Source organism: Lathyrus oleraceus, chromosome 6, assembly GCF_024323335.1.
Source record: "Lathyrus oleraceus cultivar Zhongwan6 chromosome 6, CAAS_Psat_ZW6_1.0, whole genome shotgun sequence".
Lineage (NCBI taxonomy): Eukaryota > Viridiplantae > Streptophyta > Magnoliopsida > Fabales > Fabaceae > Lathyrus > Lathyrus oleraceus.
In genome coordinates this window covers 223,758,556-223,782,342 of record NC_066584.1, presented here as the reverse complement: position 1 = coordinate 223,782,342, position 23,787 = coordinate 223,758,556, and the positions used below count along the sequence as shown (strand labels likewise).

At 43.3% G+C, this 23,787-nt stretch overlaps 2 long non-coding RNA genes and 1 pseudogene across 2 annotated transcripts; 1 reads left to right on the top strand and 2 right to left on the bottom strand.

Annotated features, from left to right (window-relative positions):
• Positions 1-4,406: 4,406 nt before the first annotated feature.
• LOC127094881 (pentatricopeptide repeat-containing protein At2g46050, mitochondrial-like) lies at positions 4,407-20,620 on the top strand (annotated as a pseudogene).
• A 166-nt stretch (positions 20,621-20,786) lies between these two features.
• LOC127092596 (uncharacterized) lies at positions 20,787-21,391 on the bottom strand. The gene is made up of 2 exons (XR_007792225.1): positions 21,344-21,391; positions 20,787-21,187 (listed from the first exon to the last, which is right to left on the bottom strand). It is a non-coding gene; the product is annotated as an uncharacterized LOC127092596 (long non-coding RNA).
• Positions 21,392-21,897: 506 nt separating this feature from the next.
• On the bottom strand, positions 21,898-22,457 carry LOC127094572 (uncharacterized). Its single transcript, XR_007792634.1, has 2 exons — positions 22,383-22,457; positions 21,898-22,230 (listed from the first exon to the last, which is right to left on the bottom strand). It is a non-coding gene; the product is annotated as an uncharacterized LOC127094572 (long non-coding RNA).
• Between the last annotated feature and the right edge of the window lie 1,330 nt (positions 22,458-23,787).

Sequence of the window (23,787 nt, the reverse complement as noted above, 5' to 3'; positions counted from 1 at the left end):
GCAATCTTTCATTTTCAAATACAAAATCTCCTCATCAGGGAAGTCGTACTGAACAGACTGATAATCCTCAATTGGTTGATGTTCCAAGTGGTCAGCCAAGATACTACCTTTAATAGCTTTCTGAGCTCGATACTCAATGTCATACTCAGACAACAGCATCTGCCAACGGGCAATCCTCCTAGTTAAAGCAGGACTTTCAAAGATATACTTGATTGGATCCATTTTGGATATCAACCAAGTTGTATGATTCAACATATACTGGTGTAAACTCTTAGCAGCCCAAGCCAAAGCACAACATGTCTTCTCAAGCGTTGAGTACCGAGACTCACAATCAGTGAACTTCTTACTCAAGTAGTATATAGCATATTCTTTCTTCCCTGATTCATCTTGCTGACCAAGGACACAACCCATGGAGTCATTAAGAATAGTTAAGTACATAATCAAAGGTCTCCCTTCAACAGGCGGAGACAGAATCGAAGGCTCGGACAGATACTCTTTAATAATGCCAAAGGCCTTCTAGCAATCCTTGGTCCAATCATGACGCTGATCTTTCCGGAGGAGCTTGAATATAGGCGCACATGTGGCAGTCATGTGGGATATATATCTGGAAATATAACTCAAGCGGCCAAGAAAACCTCGGACTTGCTTCTCAGTTTTGGGCGCATGCATCTCTTGTATTGCTTTGACCTTGGCAGGATCAACTTCAATACCTCTTTCACTGGCAATAAAGCCCATCAACTTGTCGGAACGGACTCCAAATGTACACGTGTTTGGATTCAGGCAGAGTTTGTACTTCCTCAAACGCTGAAAAAGCTTCAACAAGTGTTCTACATGTTCAACTTCCGTTCTCGACTTTGCAATCATATCGTCAACATATACCTCGATCTCCTTCTGCATCATATCATGGAACAAGGTAGTCATAGTGCGTTGATACGTGGCTCCGGCGTTCTTCAAACCAAAGGGCATCACTCGATAACAGAATGTTCCCCAAGGCGTGATGAATGTTGTCTTCTCCATATCCTCGGGTGCCATTTTAATCTGGTTATAACCGAAAAATCCGTCCATAAATGAGAAGACATTGAATTTAGTTGTATTGTCTACCAACATATAAATGTGTGGTAGAGTAAAATCATCTTTCGGACTAGCTTTATTCAAGTCTCTATAATCAACACACATTCGGACTTTTCCATCTTTCTTAGGCACGGGCACAATATTGGCCACCCATTGGGGATATGTAGAAGTCACCAGAAACCCCGCATCAATTTGCTTCTAAACTTCTTCTTTAATCTTCACTGCCATATCAGGATGAGTTCTTCTGAGCTTCTTCTTCACAAGCACACACTCAGGCTTCAATGGTAGGAAATGTTGCACGATATCAGTATCTAGACCAGGCATGTCTTCATATGACCAGGCAAAGACGTCACCATATTCTCGTAGCAACTCAATCAACCCCTTCTTGACAGACTCTTCCAGCAGTGCCCCAATCTTCACTTCACGAACACAATCTTCAGACCCCAAGTTGACTATTTCCAGATTCTCAAGATGTGGCTGAATGATCTTCTCCTCGTGCTCAAGCAGACGGGTAATCTCGTTAGGAATCTCTTCAACATCATCTTCTTCAGCCTCAAGTACAGGGAACTCAAAGTTGGGAGATGGCGTTGGATCATTATGTTCAATGGGTTTGATCAACCTACATAATGATTTTGAGTATAAAAGAGATTTTAGAATTCAAGCAAGGCAAATCATTATGCAGATGAAAAGATTGATTTTATTCTCTTTTTAGGGTTTTATGGTGATCACCAATTTCATGCAAAAAGAAAAAAGGAAAAATAATTTGGAAAAAACAAACATTTAACATGTAATTTTTGAATGAATATCATTGTATTAATCAAAATGTGCCAACAATGTCATCACTTCTCCTTTTGGCATGGGAGAAGGGTTTTTAAACAAAATGAACGTATTACGTGGACTTGTGGATAACTGTTGGAACATCAACAGCGACCCAATTATTGCAGATTCCACCAGGAATGACAAACTTGCCCAGATCTTCCTCTTCATCATCTTCCACAATGGCATCAGCTTCCTGATCGTCAACCATGTGGATGAAACCACCACTCTGGAACAACCCACGCTCATTGGAAATGCCTGAAGAATACCCTATTCCAGCTCGGGATTTATTATCTTCCAGCTTGATCATTTGTCCTAAACCAGCAGTTGCACCATGCTCAATGGCCAAATTAACATCATTGTAGGAAGCAAATGAAGAAGGTCCTTTCCTTGAAGGCTCAGCAATAGACAAAGCTTGGAACGGAGTCCCAACCTCATCCTCGGCGTCTATATAGGAAAAGGAAGATAAATGGCTAACCAAGAGAGCCTTCTCTCCCCCTATCACCACCAACTTCTTATTCTTAACGAATTTCAACTTTTGGTGTAGGGTGGATGTCACGGCGCCTGCCTCGTGAATCCATGGTCTGCCAAGCAAACAACTATATGATGGATGGATATCCATGACCTGGAAAGTGATATGGAAATCACTAGGTCTAATCTTGATCGGGAGTTCTACTTCACCAATCACAGTTTTCCTCGATCCATCAAAAGCTTTGACTACCACTCCACTCTGCCTCATGGGAGGCCCCTGGTAGGAAAGTTTTGTCAGAGTGGATTTTGGCAACACATTAAGCGATGACCCTGTGTCTACCAACACATTGGACAAGGCATCATCCTTGCAATTCATAGAAATGTGTAGAGCCAAATTGTGGTCCTTTCCCTCCTCGGGAAGATCAGCATCGCAAAAGCTCAAATTGTTACAAGCAGTTATGTTTGCAACAATGCTATCAAACTGTTCAATAGTGACATCGTGATCCACGTATGTCACGTCCAACACCCTCTGCAAAGCTTCGCGGTGTGGCTCGGAATTCTTCAGCAAAGATAGGATAAATATCTTAGATGGAGTTTGTAGCAGCTGATCAACAACGTTATACTCGCTCCTCTTGATGAGCCTCAGCACCTCATCACAGTCCTCTTTCAAAATGCCATGCTGGCCAACCAGGACAGGAGATTTGACAGTTTTATCAACAACAGGGTCAACACCCTTCACAATAAGTGCCGGATTCGAAGAAGAAGAAGTCCCCACAGGACCGGCAGGATTAATAACAACAGTTCTTCTCACGACATCTTCGTGGGGTTTCGGCGGCGCCGAGAAAACACGACCACTAAGGGTCACACCACTAACATCTGAGATACTCACAACAGAGGTGGAGGGCAACGACACCTCCTTCCCATCTTCTAACATGACTGCATTGTACCTGTAAGGAACGGCTTTATCTGAAGAATACGGGACAAGGCCCGCTGGCTTGATTACAAGAGATGGAGAAACCTTCCTCTTGCTGCCATCATATTTGACGATAACAGGCTCTGGTATCCTGAATACATGAGATATAACATCCACTTCATCCTCATTGCGATTCTGAAGTATCTCAATCATATCCTGATCCAACATCTCTTGGATGTCCTTCCTGACTTGTCGGCATCCTCTTTCGTTGATAGTGCACACCTGGCACCTATCATGGTCATGCTCATAATGGTTGTATCCACATAACAGCTTATGCATCTCGACCAAAGATTTTCTGATATCATTGACATACAAGACTTCATATTTGCCAAGACAACCCTGGACCATGTTCATAGCAGCTTTCCCATGCTTGGGCAATGGGTTCTTCTTGACATTAGGACCTACGTCCTCGAAAAACAAAATCCCACTTCTAACAAAGTCTTGCACCCTGGTCTTCAGGGGATAGCAATTCTCCACATCATGTCTGGGAGCACCGGAATGATATACACAGTGTAGCTCAGGCTTGTACAACCACTGAGGGATGGTCGGTACAACAGGTGGGTCTCGTGGAGTAATCAATTTTCTATTACTCAACGAAGGATAGAGTTCAACATAAGTCATTGGAATTGGATCAAAAGTGGCCCTCTTCCTATCGTAGTTGGTGTTGGTGTTATTGTTGTTTTGAGGCTGGTAGGCCTGCTATTGCGGACGATGCTGCTGTTGATATTGTTGATGTTGTTGTTGTTAATGATGAACTTCCCTGAAGGCGGGTGCTATATGAGCCACCTGGTGTTGGCTGACGGCAGGGCGAGCAATCTTCCTCTTTATAGAGAGCCTTCGTTTGATATGGGAAGACACATCATGTGCCTCTCCCTCTTTCTTCTTTGCAAAGCCCCCATATAGCTTTGCTGAAGAGCCTTCATCCCTAGATAGACGTCCTTCACGGACTCCTTCCTCTAGCCTTATTCCCATGTTCACCATTTCGGTGAAGTCCGAGGGAGCACTATGTCATACCCCGATTTTGGCCCTGAATTTTTTCCCATCAATCGGTCATTTACATTTCCTTTCATTCCCTATCTCATTCTTCACACAATGCTTCTCTTTCTCTTCCTACCAATCTCATCATCCATGTAGCTCCACAAGCAGATTTAGAGCTTCTATGTCAATTCCTAATCAAACTCATTTCGAAGACCACGACGCTGTTCGTTTGTTTTGTTCCAACGCCCTCAAAATCTCAGCCAAAAAGGGGTTATCTTCCTGAAGGAAAACAATTACATGCCCATTTAATAAAATTTGGATTTTGTCATGTTCTTTCCTTGTTAAATCAGATTTTGAGTGTTTATCTTAAATGTAAAGAAACTGAAGATGCAGAGAAGCTGTTTGATGGATTGCCTGTGAGAAATGTTGTGTCGTGGAATATTATGATTCGCGGTATTGTTGGATCATGCGATAATGAAAATGAATTGGATCGTAAGCAGCTGTGTTTTTCTTATTTTAAAAGGATGCTGTTGGAGATGGTGGTTCCTGATTATATAACTCTAAATGGTTTGATTTGTTCTTGTGCTCGGTTTTATGATGCTGAGATGGGAATTCAGTTGCACTATTTTACAGTGAAAGTTGGATTTGATTTGGATTGTTTTGTTGGCTGTGCTCTTGTTGATTTATATGCGAAATGTGTTTTTGTTGAAAATGCTAGGAGGGTGTTTTGCGTTGCTCCTTTTAGAGATTTGGTTACGTGGAATGTGATGATTTCTTGCTACACCTTCAATTGTTTACCAGAAGAGGCTTTTAGCATGTTCAATTTGATGCGGTTGGATGTTGCGAACGGGGACGAGTTCACTTGAAGTAGCATGTTGAGTGTACTAAGTGATGATGCTTTGGGATATTATGATTTTGGAAAACAGATTCACAGTCTTGTTCTGAGACAGTCATTTGACTCATTGTTTTAGTGGCTAGTGCATTGACCAACATGTATGCCAAAAACAAAATATAATTGATGCACGTAGAGTATTCAACGAGATGTCGATTCGAAATGTTGTGGCATGGAACACCATGGTTGGTGGATGTGGAAATCATGGTGATGGCAATGAAGTTATGATGCTCCACGGACATATAAGAAAAAACCAAAACAACATGAAAAAACAAGTAACATGTCTTGAGTTTTTCACATTCTCTATACTCTTTGTGTGAGGCTTTTTACTGTTATATCCAACATTCCAATATGCAAATGACAGTGAAGTTCAATGATAAGTTCAATGATGGAAGGTAATCAATCTTCTCTTCTTGTAATTAGATTTGAAACAAGCCTGTCTCAGTTTCTTGGTTTCTTCATTCAATTCCATGCCCGGAATTTTCTCCAACAACTTTTTCTGCTTCTCCAACGTAGCAACCTCGTTGTCCAATCCCATTTCCTGCATCAAACAAACAACAGCAAAAAAAAAACATTACAACAATTGACCATTCGACATCACAGATAAACAATCAATGACACATAATACTAAACTTGATTATGTTGGTCCTACACTATAATCATTGAAACAAACAACATAAGGATATGAATACACCACCTTAAGGTTGTCAATGAGTAACGTCAAACTCTTCAATTTTCTGTGAGACCAGCCCCTGTCAAATTTCTGCTTTCAAAACTTAATAAAATTCTCAATAAGTTGACAGACATTGGCAAGTGGAAGTTGGTGCCGATTCCTTTTCTAGTCTCATTTCTGTGCAAATTGAAGGGTGTAAACAACTTAACAAGGTTTTTTTCCAAGTCACATGACAGGATGGTTTGGGAGTTTAGACAGTTTGAAGGTTATTGATTGCATGTCGGTGGAAGTGATTTTTGAAATCAAAGATTTTCAACCAGATGTATCTATGAAAGTCCAAACCTGCACAACAACATGACTATCAGCAGACAGACCAGCTCACTACCATGGTTCAACCACCACCAATGCACGATCTTCCTATCCTTTGTATACAAATTGCAATGACCAAAGCAACACGGAAACCTGCATTTTCACAACAGAAGCAAAAAAATCAACGGCAGAGCGTGGCATCTAAACCAATGCATCATCATAGCTACTAACATATCTGTTGCATAGAGGAAATAAAGCAAAACCTGCAGTGAAACCCACAAGGTAACCTATGCGGTTCCTGGAAAACCCAAATCAAAAGCTATACAACACAATGAGGTAGCCCAAAGGCAGCGGTACTTGCGATACTAATTCAGTAGCCGTAATGGCGCTTGACTAACCAATCTACAATAGATTGGCAATGTGAAACGAATAGTGTAATTGCCAAAATGCTGTAAGAAAAATACCCCTGCCATACTAAACCTAAACCGCTGCTAGCAGCTCACGAAACAGTTCACACACCGGCAAAGCATCCCAAGCAAAAATCCAAAGCATCTCATGTAGCACATATAGATGATGCACGCCGTCAAAACCAACAGTTGTTCCTACAGTAATGCACACAAAAAAAGGCAGGTTAAGTGCAAATGAAATAAAACACATTGTCATCGAATTCAGGCTGCAACAGTCAATCTACACCAGCATCAGGAAAATGGCAGTGTAAGGTTTCGGCGCTCAAGCGGAATACCTTGGTCTTTACCTATCGAAACAGAAGCGGAATGGTGAAGTAAAAGTTGAAGTTAGCCGCCAACTTGTGTTAACATAACAACACCCTGCAAAATACCAAAGCCATTCAATAAACTTCCCAAGAGTTTCGGACATCCAAATTTTCGAAACAGTAAGGAATTCAGGACTCAAGAAAATTGATTCATGAACCACCACTCAATCCATGACCAAGAAACAATCAGCACAAGAACAACTTAAGTCGCAACAGCCAAGGCTTCACACGGCAGTGCAAGCTAAAAAATCCAAAACTCAGTGAAAACTATGCTAAGCTAAGCCAAATCCAGACGACATTTGAAATTCAACAGCAACAAATGACGGACAAGGCAAATTCATGTGAAGCCCAATTCCACTCAAGTTGCAACCTACCATAATCAGCCAAAGCAGTAAAAATTCAAAACATCAGAAATTTCCCAAATTGGATTAGAAACAAAATTCAAGAAGAAAGCGAAGGTTCAGATTACCACTTTCGAACCTAGCACCAAAGAAGCCCATCCAAACTGAGCACATCAGAAAGGAGGTTACAGAGTTACTCTTTTGGAAGAAGGGCACCGAGTCAAAACCCTAAGCTGGGAGATAAATAGAAGAGAGAATCAGTAAGAGAGAAAAAAACAACGAAAAAAGCTTGGAGGCGGACCAAACCCACCAAAAGAAACCTAAATCCCAAATCAAAAAAAACCAGTATTGAAAAGGAAGGGGGCGGAAACAAGAGGATCGTAACGATAAAAAGAAAAGGGAGAAGCAGGGCAAAGCAAGCTACCTGAAAAGGGCACACCAGTTCTTCGCACCGCTATCATAACCGCGCCGAGTCTTGTTTTGAGGAGGTAATAGTCACATTTCTTTCGACATCCTCGCAACATGTGACCTTTTGTTTGTATCTGTTGATTTTGCTTTAGGGAAGGTTTAACATTTTCTAGATCGTTGTTGTCAATGCGGTTTCTCAAAACCCTTTCTCAATCAAATTCAAAACACTTAATTCTCTATTAAACACTTTTTGCAAATAAAGATGGAAATGGAACATGGTGTATACCATGCACTCCTGAGGCTAGGATTCGAGATGTATATCTCGCCAATCCTGGTTCTCGCCATCACTCAAAATACATCCAACCAATCAAACTCTTTTTTTCTCGCCGCCGTGCGACCAAGCAAAAAACCTTTTCCGAATGTAGATTTGTAAATCCTAACACTTAAGTACATATTGCATGACAACTCTAGGGCAGAGCTTCCCCATTTCTTTTAGACCTTCCGTGCGTCTCCGATCTTGTGGCATGTAGTCCGTCCTATTGCAAAGAGGTAACTGCCTAAGACTCGATTCAGCGAGCTGCAACACCTACTGCTAGGACGTGAACACATTACCCACTCTCCTTTGACACAACTGGTGTCTTCCTTTGTAAGTCCATGTTCAGATGGCAATCCCTATGTAGCCGAACTACGGCAACTCTGATTCTCATGTTCAGATGAGATACGTAGGCACAAGATGCGATGTCTTGCCGAGTTTGACTAACGACTAACAACTAATCCTTGTTTGCTTTCGCCCTTGTTGCGATCCTTTCTCTCGCCCTCGTTGCGATCGAGACCTTCCCTTTCTCTCGCCCTCGTTGCGATTGAGACCTTCCCTTTCTCTTGCCCTAGTTGCAATCGAGACCTTTGTTCCCGTAGTTAGCTGAACTACGTTTTGCTCTGATTCTCATTCCCGATGAGATACGTAGGCATAAGACGCGACGTCTTAGCGAGCACACTTACCCTTAATCCATAGGTAGCCGAGCTACGAAGACTCTGATTCTCATATCCAAATGAGATACGTATGCAGTGGATGCGACATCCGTGCGAGTCATTTTCTTTGACCCTCTCTTTTAGTAAATAGTACATTAGATAAACACACACCCTTTAGACAAGAACAAACAAGAGTGGATCCCGTAGAGTACTACGGATGCGTAGGGGTGCTAATACCTTCCCTTCGCATAATCGACTCCCGAACCCAAGATTTGGTTGCGAGACCTTGTCTTTTTCCTTTCCTTTCTCCAGGTTTACTTCGAGCGTTTCCTTTCCCTCCTTTGGGATAAATAACGCACGGTGGCGACTCTTCTGTCATTTCTTTCTCACCGGTTGTTTTTTCGCACCTCTGTATTTTTTCGGGCTGCGACAGCTGGCGACTCCACTGGGGACCCGGTTTCCCTAAGCGAGTCCCTCCTAGCTTTTGTAGATTTCTTGTTTGTTGGGTGTTTATTCTTTTGTACAGTTATTTATTTTCATCATTTACCTGCTTTACCTTATTGCATTCATGTACATATGTTTGTTGTATCTGTGGGTTCTGTGGGTTGTTTGTTTGTTGGGTTGGGACTGTTCTATGAGAGATAAGCCCACTACCCAGGCTTGAGTGTACACATAGGTGTTAGAGTGGATAGTCATGAGGCTTGCGTGGTATGTTGCTACGTTAAGTCGTTCATGAAACCCACATTCCAGACGAGGTTTCTGTTGGGTATATTTTGTCCTATGGGTGTTCCATAACGACAGATATTCCTGTAGAAATCGTCGACTCTGGTGACCATTTCCCGAGAACTCAGTCGAGGCCTCTCCTCCGAGACGTGATTATGTTAGCTCTGGTGGGCGCATTCTCCCTGCTCAATCCGAGGACCCCGAGACTGGGAACTTGCTTTAGGATATCCTGTTGAGGGGAGTCAGCAGAGGTCTTTTATCCCGTAATAATGCCAAACCTTCAGTGGTAAACGTATTATTCTCGACTGAAGGGCTAAAGCTGACAAACTTCTGTTCTTAGAACCTACCAGTGAGGGGCGGGCTAAATTCAGGAAAACCTTAACCTCCAACCAACCCGGTTTTCTGGAGCAGAGTTTTGATCTTATTCTTCAGTGGGTTTTCTCTTCAGACAGTGCAACCCGACATATGTTCGAGCGGATACAGCAGTCCCGATTTCCATGTCACTGCATTGCATCACATCATTTTGCATTCAAATCATTCAACACATGTTTATCTATTCCCAGGGGCTGACATCTTCTTCTTGATTCTGGTCGGGGTTTTTCTTACACTTTTCATCTGACGAGAGACTGGAATCAAAGGGTTAGAATACCTTTTGGAATTGATAAACATGTCATTACATTTGCATATCCATAGCATGTCTTGCATAACAGGTACCGTCGCGGTGTTCTCATTTTGTGGGGTGTTCCATTAGCAGGATAGCTGATTCAGGAATTCACCGGTACGGTACCCGCAGAAACCAGCAAAAAGCAATGGAGGGTCTACAAGCAGAACTTGCTGAGATGAGGGTCCGCATGAACCAGTTCATGGACGTGGTCCAGGGAGTAGCGCAGGGACAGCAAGAGATTAGACAAATGATACAAAGGAATCCCGCAACTACTCAACCAGAGGTCGTGACTGATCCTCCAAATGCAGAGGTTAATGGACCGGGGCCTGTCCCGATCCCACATAACAACCTTGATCAACAACCCATCCATGATGATCAAGATGATCAGTTCTTGCTGCCAGAAGACTTTGGTTTGGGCCATGGCATGGATCCCATGTTCAGGAGATTAGAGGAGAGGCTGAAGGCGGTAGAAGGACAAAACCCTCTGGGGGTAGATGTTTCTGACTTGGGATTGGTCCCAGGCGTGAGGGTCCCGCCGAAGTTCAAAGTCCCAATCTTTGACAAGTACAACGGTAGCTCTTGCCCGAAGACCCATGTGCAAGCTTACTTCCGAAAGATGGTTGCATACTCTGATGCCGAGAAGCTACTCATGTACTTCTTCCAGGACAGCCTAGCTGGGGCATCCCTAGAATGGTACATGAGGTTGGATAGAGCCCATATCCGTTGCTGGAGGGATTTGGCGGAGGCTTTTGTGAAGCAATACCAGTATAATGCAGACATGGCCCCAGATAGAACTCAACTCCAGAACCTGTCTCTTAAAAGCAATGAGTGCTTCAGGGAATACGCTCAACGCTGGAGGGAGACAGCTTCCCGTGTTCAACCTCCCATGTTGGAAAAGGAGATGGCCAACATGTTCATGAATATGTTGCCTGGACCTTACCTGGAGCGTCTGGTGGGGTGCAATGCCTCCAACTTTGCTGATGTGGTCTCTACCGGAGAGAGGGTAGAGAATTACCTAAAGACTTACAAGAGCCACAATGGAGGTGGATCTTCATCAGGAGTAAAGAAGCCGTTTATGGGAGGACAGAAGCAGAGGGAAGGGGGTGTGAATTCTGTATCTTCATATCAAAATAGGAATAACCAAGGGAATAACTTTCAAAACTATCATCGGCAACCGTATGTTGCAGCTGTGACCATTCCAGCTGCAGCACCACTACAACAACAACAACCACAACGTCAGCCAACTCAGTATCAACAACAACAACAACCAGGTAACAGACCCGCCTATCAACAGAGGCAGAGAATGATGGACCGGCGTTTCGACACTCTCCCAATGTCGTGCGCTCAACTGCTTGCTAGTCTTCAACAGCTACAACTTGTGCAGCTACGCACTCTGGCTCCTCCGGTTGGTAGACTTCTGGTGGGTTACGATGCCAATGCTAGGTGTAGTTTCCACTCTGGGGCACCTGGCCACAACATTGAGAACTGCAAAGCTTTTAAGCACGTAGTTCAGGACCTCATTGATTCAAAGGCTATCAGCCTTGCACCGGTTCCTAATGTCGTTAACAATCCCATGCCACAGCATGGCGGTGCAAACGTTAATATGCTGGAAGAGGAAGCCAAGTCTGTTAAGGATGTGTTGAAGTTGAAGACCCCGTTGTGGGAAATTAAGGAATGCTTGTTGAAGGCCGATGTCTTCCCCGGTTGTGGGAAAGGTTGTCCGGAATGCGCTACATAGGGCAAGGGTTGCTTGAAGCTGCAGCAGGGTATCCAGGTCTTGCTTGACAATGGTACCCTCCAAGTTGAAGACTGGTCTGCCAAAGAGTTTGCTGAAGGGGTAGTTGAAGAGGTATTTGAAGATGCTGTTGAAGAATTCTCAGATGTTGTTCCTGCTGATTGTGTATTTCCCATTGATGTATTTAATTTTTCAAATGTTGTTGCTGATATACCAAACAATGTGTCTGATCTTGATGTAACTGAACTTGATTCTGGTGTTCCGGATGTTTTTGTTTCAATGAATGAAATTCCCGAGTATGACTATGATGTCGCTACTATCACCATCTTTTACCCGACTAATCAGATCAGTGTGCCAGAAGCGCAACCAGTGCCACCAGTGCGACCGGCCGCTATGACAATCACAACCCCTGGTCCTCTACCTTTCACCAGCAATAGGGCCATTCCTTGGCATTATGGGGGGAGTGTATACACAGACGATCATGGGGTGGAATAACCATTGAAGGTAGAAGAGGGTCAGAAGTCTGAACTCGAAGTTGAAGGTCCCGCAGTGGACAATGTTGGTGGAATCGGGCGATTCACCAGAAGTGGTAGACTGTTCTCACCACCGGTTACCCAAGCTGATAATGATGATGCTGCGGCGAAAGCCAAAGGAAAGCAAGTTGTGAGTGAGGGTACGTCTGCACCCCAGGCTGGTTCTGAGCCCACTTTTGCGAAGGATGTGGACGAGCTTCTGAGAATCATAAAGAAAAGCGACTACAAGGTAGTCGATCAGTTGATTCAGACGCCGTCAAAGATATCCATTCTCTCACTTCTGTTGTGTTCAGAGGCACACAGGGAGGCACTTCTGAAGGTCCTTAATGCTGCATATGTGCCTCAGGAGATCTCAATAAACCAACTAGAAGGGATCATTGCAAATGTTCATGCAAGCAACGGGCTGGGCTTTACTGATTCTGACTTAACACCAGCTGGACGCAATCATAACAAAGCTTTGCATATCTCAATGGAATGCAAAGGCACCGTGTTATCTCATGTGCTGGTGGATACAGGTTCCTCTCTCAATGTGCTACCCAAGAGAGCCCTGTCAAGGTTAGAAGTAGAAGGTTTGATCTTGAAACCTTCCGATCTCATGGTGAGAGCCTTCGATGGTTCTAAGAGGTCGGTGTTTGGAGAGGTAGAATTGCCAATTCATATTGGATCACAAACCTTCAACACCGTATTCTATGTGATGGATATCAGTCCCTCGTACAGTTGCCTTCTGGGTCGTCCTTGGATCCACAATGCTGGGGCAGTCTCTTCAACTCTACACCAGAAGATTAAGTTCCCGGTCAATGGAAGAATTATCACTGTCTGTGGTGAGGAGGACATCCTGGTCAGTAACCTGTCTACATTCAAGTACGTAGAGGTAGAAGGTGAAATTCAAGAGACTCTCTGTCAGGCCTTTGAGTCAGTTCAGATCAAGGATGCAGCTCCGGTGGAAGGGGCTAAAGCAGGAGCCCCTATCTCATCTTTCAAGCAGGCACAAGCCTTGGTGGATTCAGGTATTGCTCCCGGTTGGGGACGTATGTTGGAATTACCAATGAAGGACGACAAGTTCGGGATTGGATATCAACCAGCGCTGACTTCTACAACTTCAGCACCTCAGACTCGTCAGGGGCCGATTACTTTCTCCAGTGCTGGCGTCATCCAATATGGCCAGATCTCTGCAATCAACGATGAAAATGGGGATAGTGATTGCGACATCGACAACTGGGTGCGTCCGAGGATTCCTGGTGAAGTCATCAACAATTGGTCTTCCGAGGAAATTGTCCAAGTCACTCTTCTAGAGGAGTAATTTTTCTTTGTTTATTCATGCATGTCCAAGTCTTACGTTCCGCCCAGGGCGTAATGACTCATTGTAGGGCTCATCAATGTGAATACCTACATTGTTTATCATAAATGAAGGACGTCTTTTGCATTCAAATATTTTGTTCACTGTCTTTCTATTTTTACAGTTTTCAAAATTTTAAAAAAATAAAAATATTTGGCAATGTTTTTTTTAGTTTTCACTCACTGTTCACACTCATAAGCACATACCATCACTCATGCAGATGCACATCACCGGATCCTATTGATAACAGTTCTGCTATGGCTCGCTTCGACTTCGAAAATCCAATCTTCCAAGCTGAAGAAGAGGGTGATGAAGACTGTGAACTCCCTGAAGAACTTGCCAGGTTGTTAAAGCAGGAGGAAAGGGTCATTCAACCGCATCAAGAGTCTACTGAAGTGATTAATCTTGGCACCGAGGACGTCAAGAAAGAAATCAAGATAGGGGCTGCTTTGGAAGATGATGTGAAGAAGGGGTTGATTGAACTGTTGCAAGAGTATGTTGACGTCTTCGCTTGGTCTTATCAGGATATGCCAGGGCTTGACACAGACATCGTGGTACACCGCTTGCCTCTCAAAGAAGGTTGTCCTCCGGTCAAGCAGAAGCTTAGAAGAACAAGACCAGAGATGGCTATCAAGATAAAAGAAGAAGTGCAAAAGCAGTTGGATGCAGGATTTCTAGCAGTCACAAATTATCCGCCATGGGTCGCAAACATCGTTCCAGTGCCTAAGAAGGATGGAAAGGTACGGATGTGTGTCGACTACCGGGATCTGAACAGAGCTAGCCCTAAAGATGATTTCCCATTACCTCACATCGACGTTTTGGTAGATAACACAGCTCGGTTCTCGGTATTCTCCTTCATGGATGGTTTTTCTGGCTATAACCAAATCAAGATGGCACCAGAAGACATGGAGAAGACAACTTTCATAACCCCGTGGGGCACCTTCTGCTACAAGGTGATGCCGTTTGGTCTGAAAAACGCTGGGGCAACATATCAACGAGCTATGGTGACTCTATTCCATGATATGATTCATCATGAAATCGAGGTTTATGTGGACGATATGATTGCCAAATCTCAGACAGAAGAAGAACATCTGGTGAATCTGCAGAAGCTGTTTGAGCGTTTAAGGAAATTCAAGTTGAGGCTTAATCCGAACAAGTGCACTTTCGGGGTGAGATCTGGAAAGTTGTTGGGTTTTATTGTTAGCGGAAAAGGGATTGAAGTGGATCCTGACAAAGTGAAAGCAATATAGGAAATGCCTGAGCCAAGAACAGAGAAGCAAGTCTGTGGTTTCTTAGGGAGGTTGAACTACATTGCAAGGTTCATCTCTCACCTAACAGCCACATGTGAGCTAATTTTCAAATTGCTGAGGAAAGATCAGACTATCAGGTGGAACGATGATTGTCAAAGGGCTTTTGAAAAGATAAAAGAGTATTTGAAGAATCCCCCTATCCTCATGCCTCCAGTCCCAGGGAGACCGCTGATTATGTACTTGACAGTACTCGACAATTCCATGGGTTGTGTTCTCGGTCAACACGACGAGACAGGTAGAAAAGAGCATGCCATCTACTACCTGAGTAAAAAAATCACAGACTGCGAGTCGAGATACTCAATGCTTGAAAAGACATGTTGTGCACTTGCATGGGCTGCTAAGCGATTGAGACAATACATGCTGACTCACACAACCTTACTGATCTCCAAGATGGACCCAGTCAAGTACATATTCGAGAAGCCAGCTCTCACCGGAAGGGTTGCTCGTTGGCAAATGGTACTGACAGAGTACGACATCCAGTATACATCCCAGAAAGCCATCAAAGGGAGTATTTTGTCAGACTATCTTGCTCAACAACCGATTGAAGACTATGAGCCGATGAAGTTTGATTTTCCAGATGAAGACATCATGTTCCTCAAGATGAAAGACTGTGAAGAGCCAGTTGTTGGGGAGGGACCTGATCCAGATGAAAAGTGGACTTTAACATTTGATGGGGCCGTCAACGCCAAAGGAAGTGGAATTGGCGCTGTCATTACTACTCCGAAAGGTGCCCACATGCCTTTCACCGCTCGTCTGACTTTCGAGTGCACCAATAATGAAGCTGAGTACGAGGCCTGTATCTTGGGTATTGAGCAAGCCATTGATTTAAGAATCAAGACTCTGGACATCTTCGGAGATTCAGCTCTAGTGATCAATCAAGTGAATGGTGATTGGAATACTCTCCAGCCCACCCTGGTCCCGTACAGAGATTACACGAGAAGACTGTTGACTTTCTTCACAACAGTAAAGCTGTATCATATACCTCGTGATGAGAACCAGATGGCAGATGCTCTTGCTACTCTATCCTCCATGATTAAGGTGGGTCGGTGGAACCATGCTCCTAGGATTGATGTTATGCGCCTTGATAGGGCCGCGTATGTGTTTGCTGCTGAACTGGTAGTTGATGACAAGCCCTGGTATCACGACATCAAATGCTTTCTGAAGAATCAAGAGTACCCTGCAGAGGCATCCAACAATGATAGAAAGACTTTGAGAAGATTGGCAGGCAGTTTCTTCTTGAACAAGGACGATGTGCTGTATAAGAGGAACTTCGACATGGTTTTGCTCAGATGCGTGGACAGACACGAAGCAGACATGTTGATGCAAGAAGTTCATGAGGGCTCCTTCGGTACTCACGCCGGCGGACATGCAATGGCCAAGAAATTGTTAAGAGCGGGTTATTACTGGATGACCATGGAATCTGATTGTTTTAAATATGCTCGGAAGTGTCATAAATGCCAGATTTATGCTGATAAGGTGCATGTACCGCCGAATCCTCTGAATGTGATGTCTTCGCCGTGGCCGTTTGCAATGTGGGGCATTGACATGATTGGAAAGATTGAGCCGACTGCTTCCAATGGGCATCGCTTCATCCTTGTTGCCATCGACTATTTCACCAAATGGGTCGAAGCAGCGTCGTTCGCGAATGTCACCAGACATGTGGTTGCCCGTTTCATTAAGAAGGAAATCATTTGTCGCTATGGGATTCCCGAAAGAATCATTACTGATAATGGTTCCAATCTCAATAACAAAATGATGAAGGAGTTGTGCCAGAACTTCAACATTCAGCATCACAATTCTTCCCCTTACCGTCCTAAGATGAACGGTGTTGTTGAGGCAGCGAATAAGAACATAAAGAAGATTGTGCAGAAGATGGTCGTTACGTACAGAGATTGGCATGAGATGCTACCCTTCGCCTTGCATGGGTACCGCACTTCAGTACGTACATCGACTGGGGCAACCCCTTACTCCCTTGTGTATGGTATGGAAGCAGTTCTACCTGTTGAAGTGGAGATTCCTTCTCTAAGAGTCCTGTTGGATGTCAAGCTAGATGAAGCTGAATGGATTCGGACAAGGTTCAATGAGTTGAGTCTTATCGAAGAGAAGCGAATGGCAGCCATTTGTCATGGGCAGTTGTATCAGAGTCGGATGAAGAGAGCCTTTGATCAGAAAGTGCGTCCTCGTTGTTTCCAAGTCGGAGATTTAGTGTTGAAAAGGATCCTTCCTCCTCAGACGGATCATAGGGGCAAGTGGACTCCTAACTATGAGGGACCGTATATCGTCACCAAGGTTTTTGATGGTGGGGCCTTAATGCTTGCAACGATGGATGGTGAAGACTTCACTTCCCCGGTAAACTCAGACGCAGTTAAAAAATACTTCGCATAAAATAGACCCGCTGGACGGTAAAAAGAGCAGTCCAGGCAAAAATGGGCATCCCGACGAACCAAGAAAATGAAAAGGTTCGGGAAAAAATTAGGGATTTAAAAATGAAAAGATCGTACACCCGGTAAGTTGAAAACCTGAAAAGGCAACTTAGGCAAAAATGGGTATCCCGGTGGATTGAAAACCCGAAAGGGCGATCCAGGCAAAAGTTAGGGATTAAGCGAATGACTGCGTTCTGAGTAGTTCTGAATCTCATCTCATGTCGATGACTGGAAACTTTCAAAAGGTGGGAAACAGTCCAATCACCTTTTCAGAAGGCTGATCATCTGGAGGATCTTGAAGACGAGCAAGTCATAGCAGAATTGGAACCCGATAGAAATCCTTTTCACATTGCCATTAAATTATTTTCTGTTTTTATCTTTTTTGCGATTACCTCTTCCTAGGGATTGCTTCCTGATGTAAATGCTTATTCAGAGGCCATTCAATCAATAAAATCATGTTATTCATTACATCTCTGTGTTCATTTTCATTTTACTGTTTTGTTTGCAAATATGACGTCCGAATTTTTGATAAACATTGCATCATGACACATAAGGGTTTTACAGGTACATGCTTAATAAACATTTAAAATTGCTGTAAATTTTAAGTGCTTTGGATCACCTATTTAGAACAGGTACCCTCGGGGCATTTCCTTAAAATCCCCTGCAGATGACCGTGAATATCTTCCCCAATGAAGTCACCAACAGACGAATCCGGTGTCTTATCCCTGCAGAGCTGATCAGAGTGTTGGATTCTTCAATCCCCAGCAGGTTCTCACCACTGTACTCCCCAAGCGGTTGTTTCAAACTATACACTCCCTAGTAGAGTTAACAGTGTCAGACTGTATATCCCCAGCGGAGTTGACAGTGCCAGACTGTATATCCCCAGCAGAGTTGACAGTGCCAGACCGTATCCTCCCAGCAGAAGTAGTTGCTCCTCAGAATTCGATGCCAGATCGATGATCCCGATGCCAGATCGATGATCTCTTGCCTTGAAACATAACCTCGGTACCGTATCGGTGTTTGCTCCCCCTCTGCTGAGTCATCTCTCGTAGATTATGGTTGCCAGAACCACTATCACTTCCCCCAACAACAGGTTGGCAGTGCCATTCTCTCCCCAGTCAGAGCCTCGGTATCTCGCCATTGCCAGAACACCGCGCGGCCAATCATTTCCCCAACAGGAATCCTTGCTTCGGCTTGGCATTTTCCCCAGCATTTCGCATCCTTGCATGTAGAATCATATTGCATTGCATCCTCCCAAATCGCGTAGCATTTCCATTTTCATGGAGCATTACGCCATTGAAAAATTCAAACATACGCATGTAAGCATAAAACATGCTCGGCATCCCAAGTGACAAGCCAGAAGTTTGTTTCCAGTGCTCAGACTGAAGGTTGTTCATGACTTATTATCCCCAGCATGGGTCGTTGGCCCACGTGCCGCCTCAATTATCATTTTCCCTATTTTTGTCGATGCTGACGGGCATGAAATTTCCCGGTATCCAGACCGAAGTGGCATTCAGGCCAGTTTCCGATTTTCAGATCGAAGAAGTTTCCGACATTCAGGTCGATGCAACTTGTGGCATCCAGGCCAGTTTCCGGTATCCAGACCGAAGTGGCATTCAGGCCAGTTTTTCCGATATTCAGATCGAAGAAGTTTCCGACGATCAGGTCGAAGTACTTGTGGCATTCAGACCAGTTTCCGGTATTCAGACCGAAGTGGCATTCAGGCCAGAGTTTCCGGTATTTAGACCGAAGTGGCATTCAGGCCAGTTTCCGGTATTCAGACCGAAGTGGCATTCAGGCCAGAGTTCCCGGTATTCAGACCGAAGTGGCATTCAGGCCAGTTTTTTTCCGGTATCCAGACCGAAGTGGCATTCAGGCCAGTTTTTTCCGGTATTCAGACCGAAGTGGCATTCAGGCCAATTTTCCGGTATTCAGACCGAAGTGGCGTTCAAGCCAGTTTCCGATTTTCAGATCGAAGAAGTTTCTGACGATCAAGTCGATGCAACTCGTGGCATTCAGGCCAGTTTCCGGTATCCAGACCGAAGTGGTGTTCAGACCAGATTTCCGGTGATCAGACCAACATTGATACTCTCATATTCTGATGCTTAGTGCGGCGTTCAGGCCATGGGTATTCCTGTGTTACCATTTATTTTGGTATCCAGGTCAACTTGCTGTTTCGGTACTCAGGCCGATTTTCACCATACCAGCCAGATTCTTCTTTGGAGATTGCTTCTTTGCCGATTCTGACAAGCACGGTTAATTATTTCATGGGGATTAAGGATCAAAATCCGGGTCTTCTTAGTATTTAACCATCTCCCACAATGATCATATGAAGAACGTCCTGCTTCATATTCTCTAGTTGAAGACGCTTAAATAGGGGCAACTGTCATACCCCGATTTTGGCCCTGAATTTTTTTCCCATCAATCGGTCATTTACATTTCCTTTCATTCCCTATCTCATTCTTCACACAATGCTTCTCTTTCTCTTCCTACCAATCTCATCATCCATGTAGCTCCACAAGCAGATTCAGAGCTTCTATGTCAATTCCTGATCAAACTCATTTCGAAGACCACGACGCTGTTCGTTTGTTTTGTTCCAACGCCCTCAAAATCTCAGCCAAAAAGGGGTTATCTTCCTGAAGGAAAACAATTACATGCCCATTTAATAAAATTTGGATTTTGTCATGTTCTTTCCTTGTTAAATCAGATTTTGAGTGTTTATCTTAAATGTAAAGAAACCGAAGATGCAGAGAAGCTGTTTGATGGATTGCCTGTGAGAAATGTTGTGTCGTGGAATATTATGATTCGCGGTATTGTTGGATCATGCGATAATGAAAATGAATTGGATCGTAAGCAGCTGTGTTTTTCTTATTTTAAAAGGATGCTGTTGGAGATGGTGGTTCCTGATTATATAACTCTAAATGGTTTGATTTGTTCTTGTGCTCGGTTTTATGATGCTGAGATGGGAATTCAGTTGCACTATTTTACAGTGAAAGTTGGATTTGATTTGGATTGTTTTGTTGGCTGTGCTCTTGTTGATTTATATGCGAAATGTGTTTTTGTTGAAAATGCTAGGAGGGTGTTTTGCGTTGCTCCTTTTAGAGATTTGGTTACGTGGAATGTGATGATTTCTTGCTACACCTTCAATTGTTTACCAGAAGAGGCTTTTAGCATGTTCAATTTGATGCGGTTGGATGTTGCGAACGGGGACGAGTTCACTTGAAGTAGCATGTTGAGTGTACTAAGTGATGATGCTTTGGGATATTATGATTTTGGAAAACAGATTCACAGTCTTGTTCTGAGACAGTCATTTGACTCATTGTTTTAGTGGCTAGTGCATTGATCAACATGTATGCCAAAAACAAAATATAATTGATGCATGTAGAGTATTCAACGAGATGTCGATTCGAAATGTTGTGGCATGGAACACCATGGTTGGTGGATGTGGAAATCATGGTGATGGCAATGAAGTTATGATGCTCCACGGACATATAAGAAAAAACCAAAACAACATGAAAAAACAAGTAACATGTCTTGAGTTTTTCACATTCTCTATACTCTTTGTGTGAGGCTTTTTACTGTTATATCCAACATTCCAATATGCAAATGACAGTGAAGTTCAATGATAAGTTCAATGATGGAAGGTAATCAATCTTCTCTTCTTGTAATTAGATTTGAAACAAGCCTGTCTCAGTTTCTTGGTTTCTTCATTCAATTCCATGCCCGGAATTTTCTCCAACAACTTTTTCTGCTTCTCCAACGTAGCAACCTCGTTGTCCAATCCCATTTCCTGCATCAAACAAACAACAGCAAAAAAAAAACATTACAACAATTGACCATTCGACATCACAGATAAACAATCAATGACACATAATACTAAACTTGATTATGTTGGTCCTACACTATAATCATTGAAACAAACAACATAAGGATATGAATACACCACCTTAAGGTTGTCAATGAGTAACGTCAAACTCTTCAATTTTCTGTGAGACCAGCCCCTGTCAAATTTCTGCTTTCAAAACTTAATAAAATTCTCAATAAGTTGACAGACATTGGCAAGTGGAAGTTGGTGCCGATTCCTTTTCTAGTCTCATTTCTGTGCAAATTGAAGGGTGTAAACAACTTAACAAGGTTTTTTTCCAAGTCACATGACAGGATGGTTTGGGAGTTTAGACAGTTTGAAGGTTATTGATTGCATGTCGGTGGAAGTGATTTTTGAAATCAAAGATTTTCAACCAGATGTATCTATGAAAGTCCAAACCTGCACAACAACATGACTATCAGCAGACAGACCAGCTCACTACCATGGTTCAACCACCACCAATGCACGATCTTCCTATCCTTTGTATACAAATTGCAATGACCAAAGCAACACGGAAACCTGCATTTTCACAACAGAAGCAAAAAAATCAACGGCAGAGCGTGGCATCTAAACCAATGCATCATCATAGCTACTAACATATCTGTTGCATAGAGGAAATAAAGCAAAACCTGCAGTGAAACCCACAAGGTAACCTATGCGGTTCCTGGAAAACCCAAATCAAAAGCTATACAACACAATGAGGTAGCCCAAAGGCAGCGGTACTTGCGATACTAATTCAGTAGCCGTAATGGCGCTTAACTAACCAATCTACAATAGATTGGCAATGTGAAACGAATAGTGTAATTGCCAAAATGCTGTAAGAAAAATACCCCTGCCATACTAAACCTAAACCGCTGCTAGCAGCTCACGAAACAGTTCACACACCGGCAAAGCATCCCAAGCAAAAATCCAAAGCATCTCATGTAGCACATATAGATGATGCACGCCGTCAAAACCAACAGTTGTTCCTATAGTAATGCACACAAAAAAAGGCAGGTTAAGTGCAAATGAAATAAAACACATTGTCATCGAATTCAGGCTGCAACAGTCAATCTACACCAGCATCAGGAAAATGGCAGTGTAAGGTTTCGGCGCTCAAGCGGAATACCTTGGTCTTTACCTATCGAAACAGAAGCGGAATGGTGAAGTAAAAGTTGAAGTTAGCCGCCAACTTGTGTTAACATAACAACACCCTGCAAAATACCAAAGCCATTCAATAAACTTCCCAAGTGTTTCGGACATCCAAATTTTCGAAACAGTAAGGAATTCAGGACTCAAGAAAATTGATTCATGAACCACCACTCAATCCATGACCAAGAAACAATCAGCACAAGAACAACTTAAGTCGCAACAGCCAAGGCTTCACACGGCAGTGCAAGCTAAAAAATCCAAAACTCAGTGAAAACTATGCTAAGCTAAGCCAAATCCAGACGACATTTGAAATTCAACAGCAACAAATGACGGTCAAGGCAAATTCATGTGAAGCCCAATTCCACTCAAGTTGCAACCTACCATAATCAGCCAAAGCAGTAAAAATTCAAAACATCAGAAATTTCCCAAATTGGATTAGAAACAAAATTCAAGAAGAAAGCGAAGGTTCAGATTACCACTTTCGAACCTAGCACCAAAGAAGCCCATCCAAACTGAGCACATCAGAAAGGAGGTTACAGAGTTACTCTTTTGGAAGAAGGGCACCGAGTCAAAACCCTAAGCTGGGAGATAAATAGAAGAGAGAATCAGTAAGAGAGAAAAAAACAACGAAAAAAGCTTGGAGGCGGACCAAACCCACCAAAAGAAACCTAAATCCCAAATCAAAAAAAAACAGTATTGAAAAGGAAGGGGGCGGAAACAAGAGGATCGTAACGATAAAAAGAAAAGGGAGAAGCAGGGCAAAGCAAGCTACCTGAAAAGGGCACACCAGTTCTTCGCACCGCTATCATAACCGCGCCGAGTCTTGTTTTGAGGAGGTAATAGTCACATTTCTTTCGACATCCTCGTAACATGTGACCTTTTGTTTGTATCTGTTGATTTTGCTTTAGGGAAGGTTTAACGTTTTCTAGATCGTTGTTGTCAATGCGGTTTCTCCAAACCCTTTCTCAATCAAATTCAAAACACTTAATTCTCTATTAAACACTTTTTGCAAATAAAGATGGAAATGGAACATGGTGTATACCATGCACTCCTGAGGCTAGGATTCGAGATGTATATCTCGCCAATCCTGGTTCTCGCCATCACTCAAAATACATCCAACCAATCAAACTCTTTTTTTCTCGCCGCCGTGCGACCAATCAAAAAATCTTTTCCGAATGTAGATTTGTAAATCCTAACACTTAAGTACATATTGCATGACAACTCTAGGGCAGAGCTTCCCCATTTCTTTTAGACCTTCCGTGCGTCTCCGATCTTGTGGCATGTAGTCCGTCCTATTGCAAAGAGGTAACTGCCTAAGACTCGATTCAGCGAGCTGCAACACCTACTGCTAGGACGTGAACACATTACCCACTCTCCTTTGACACAACTGGTGT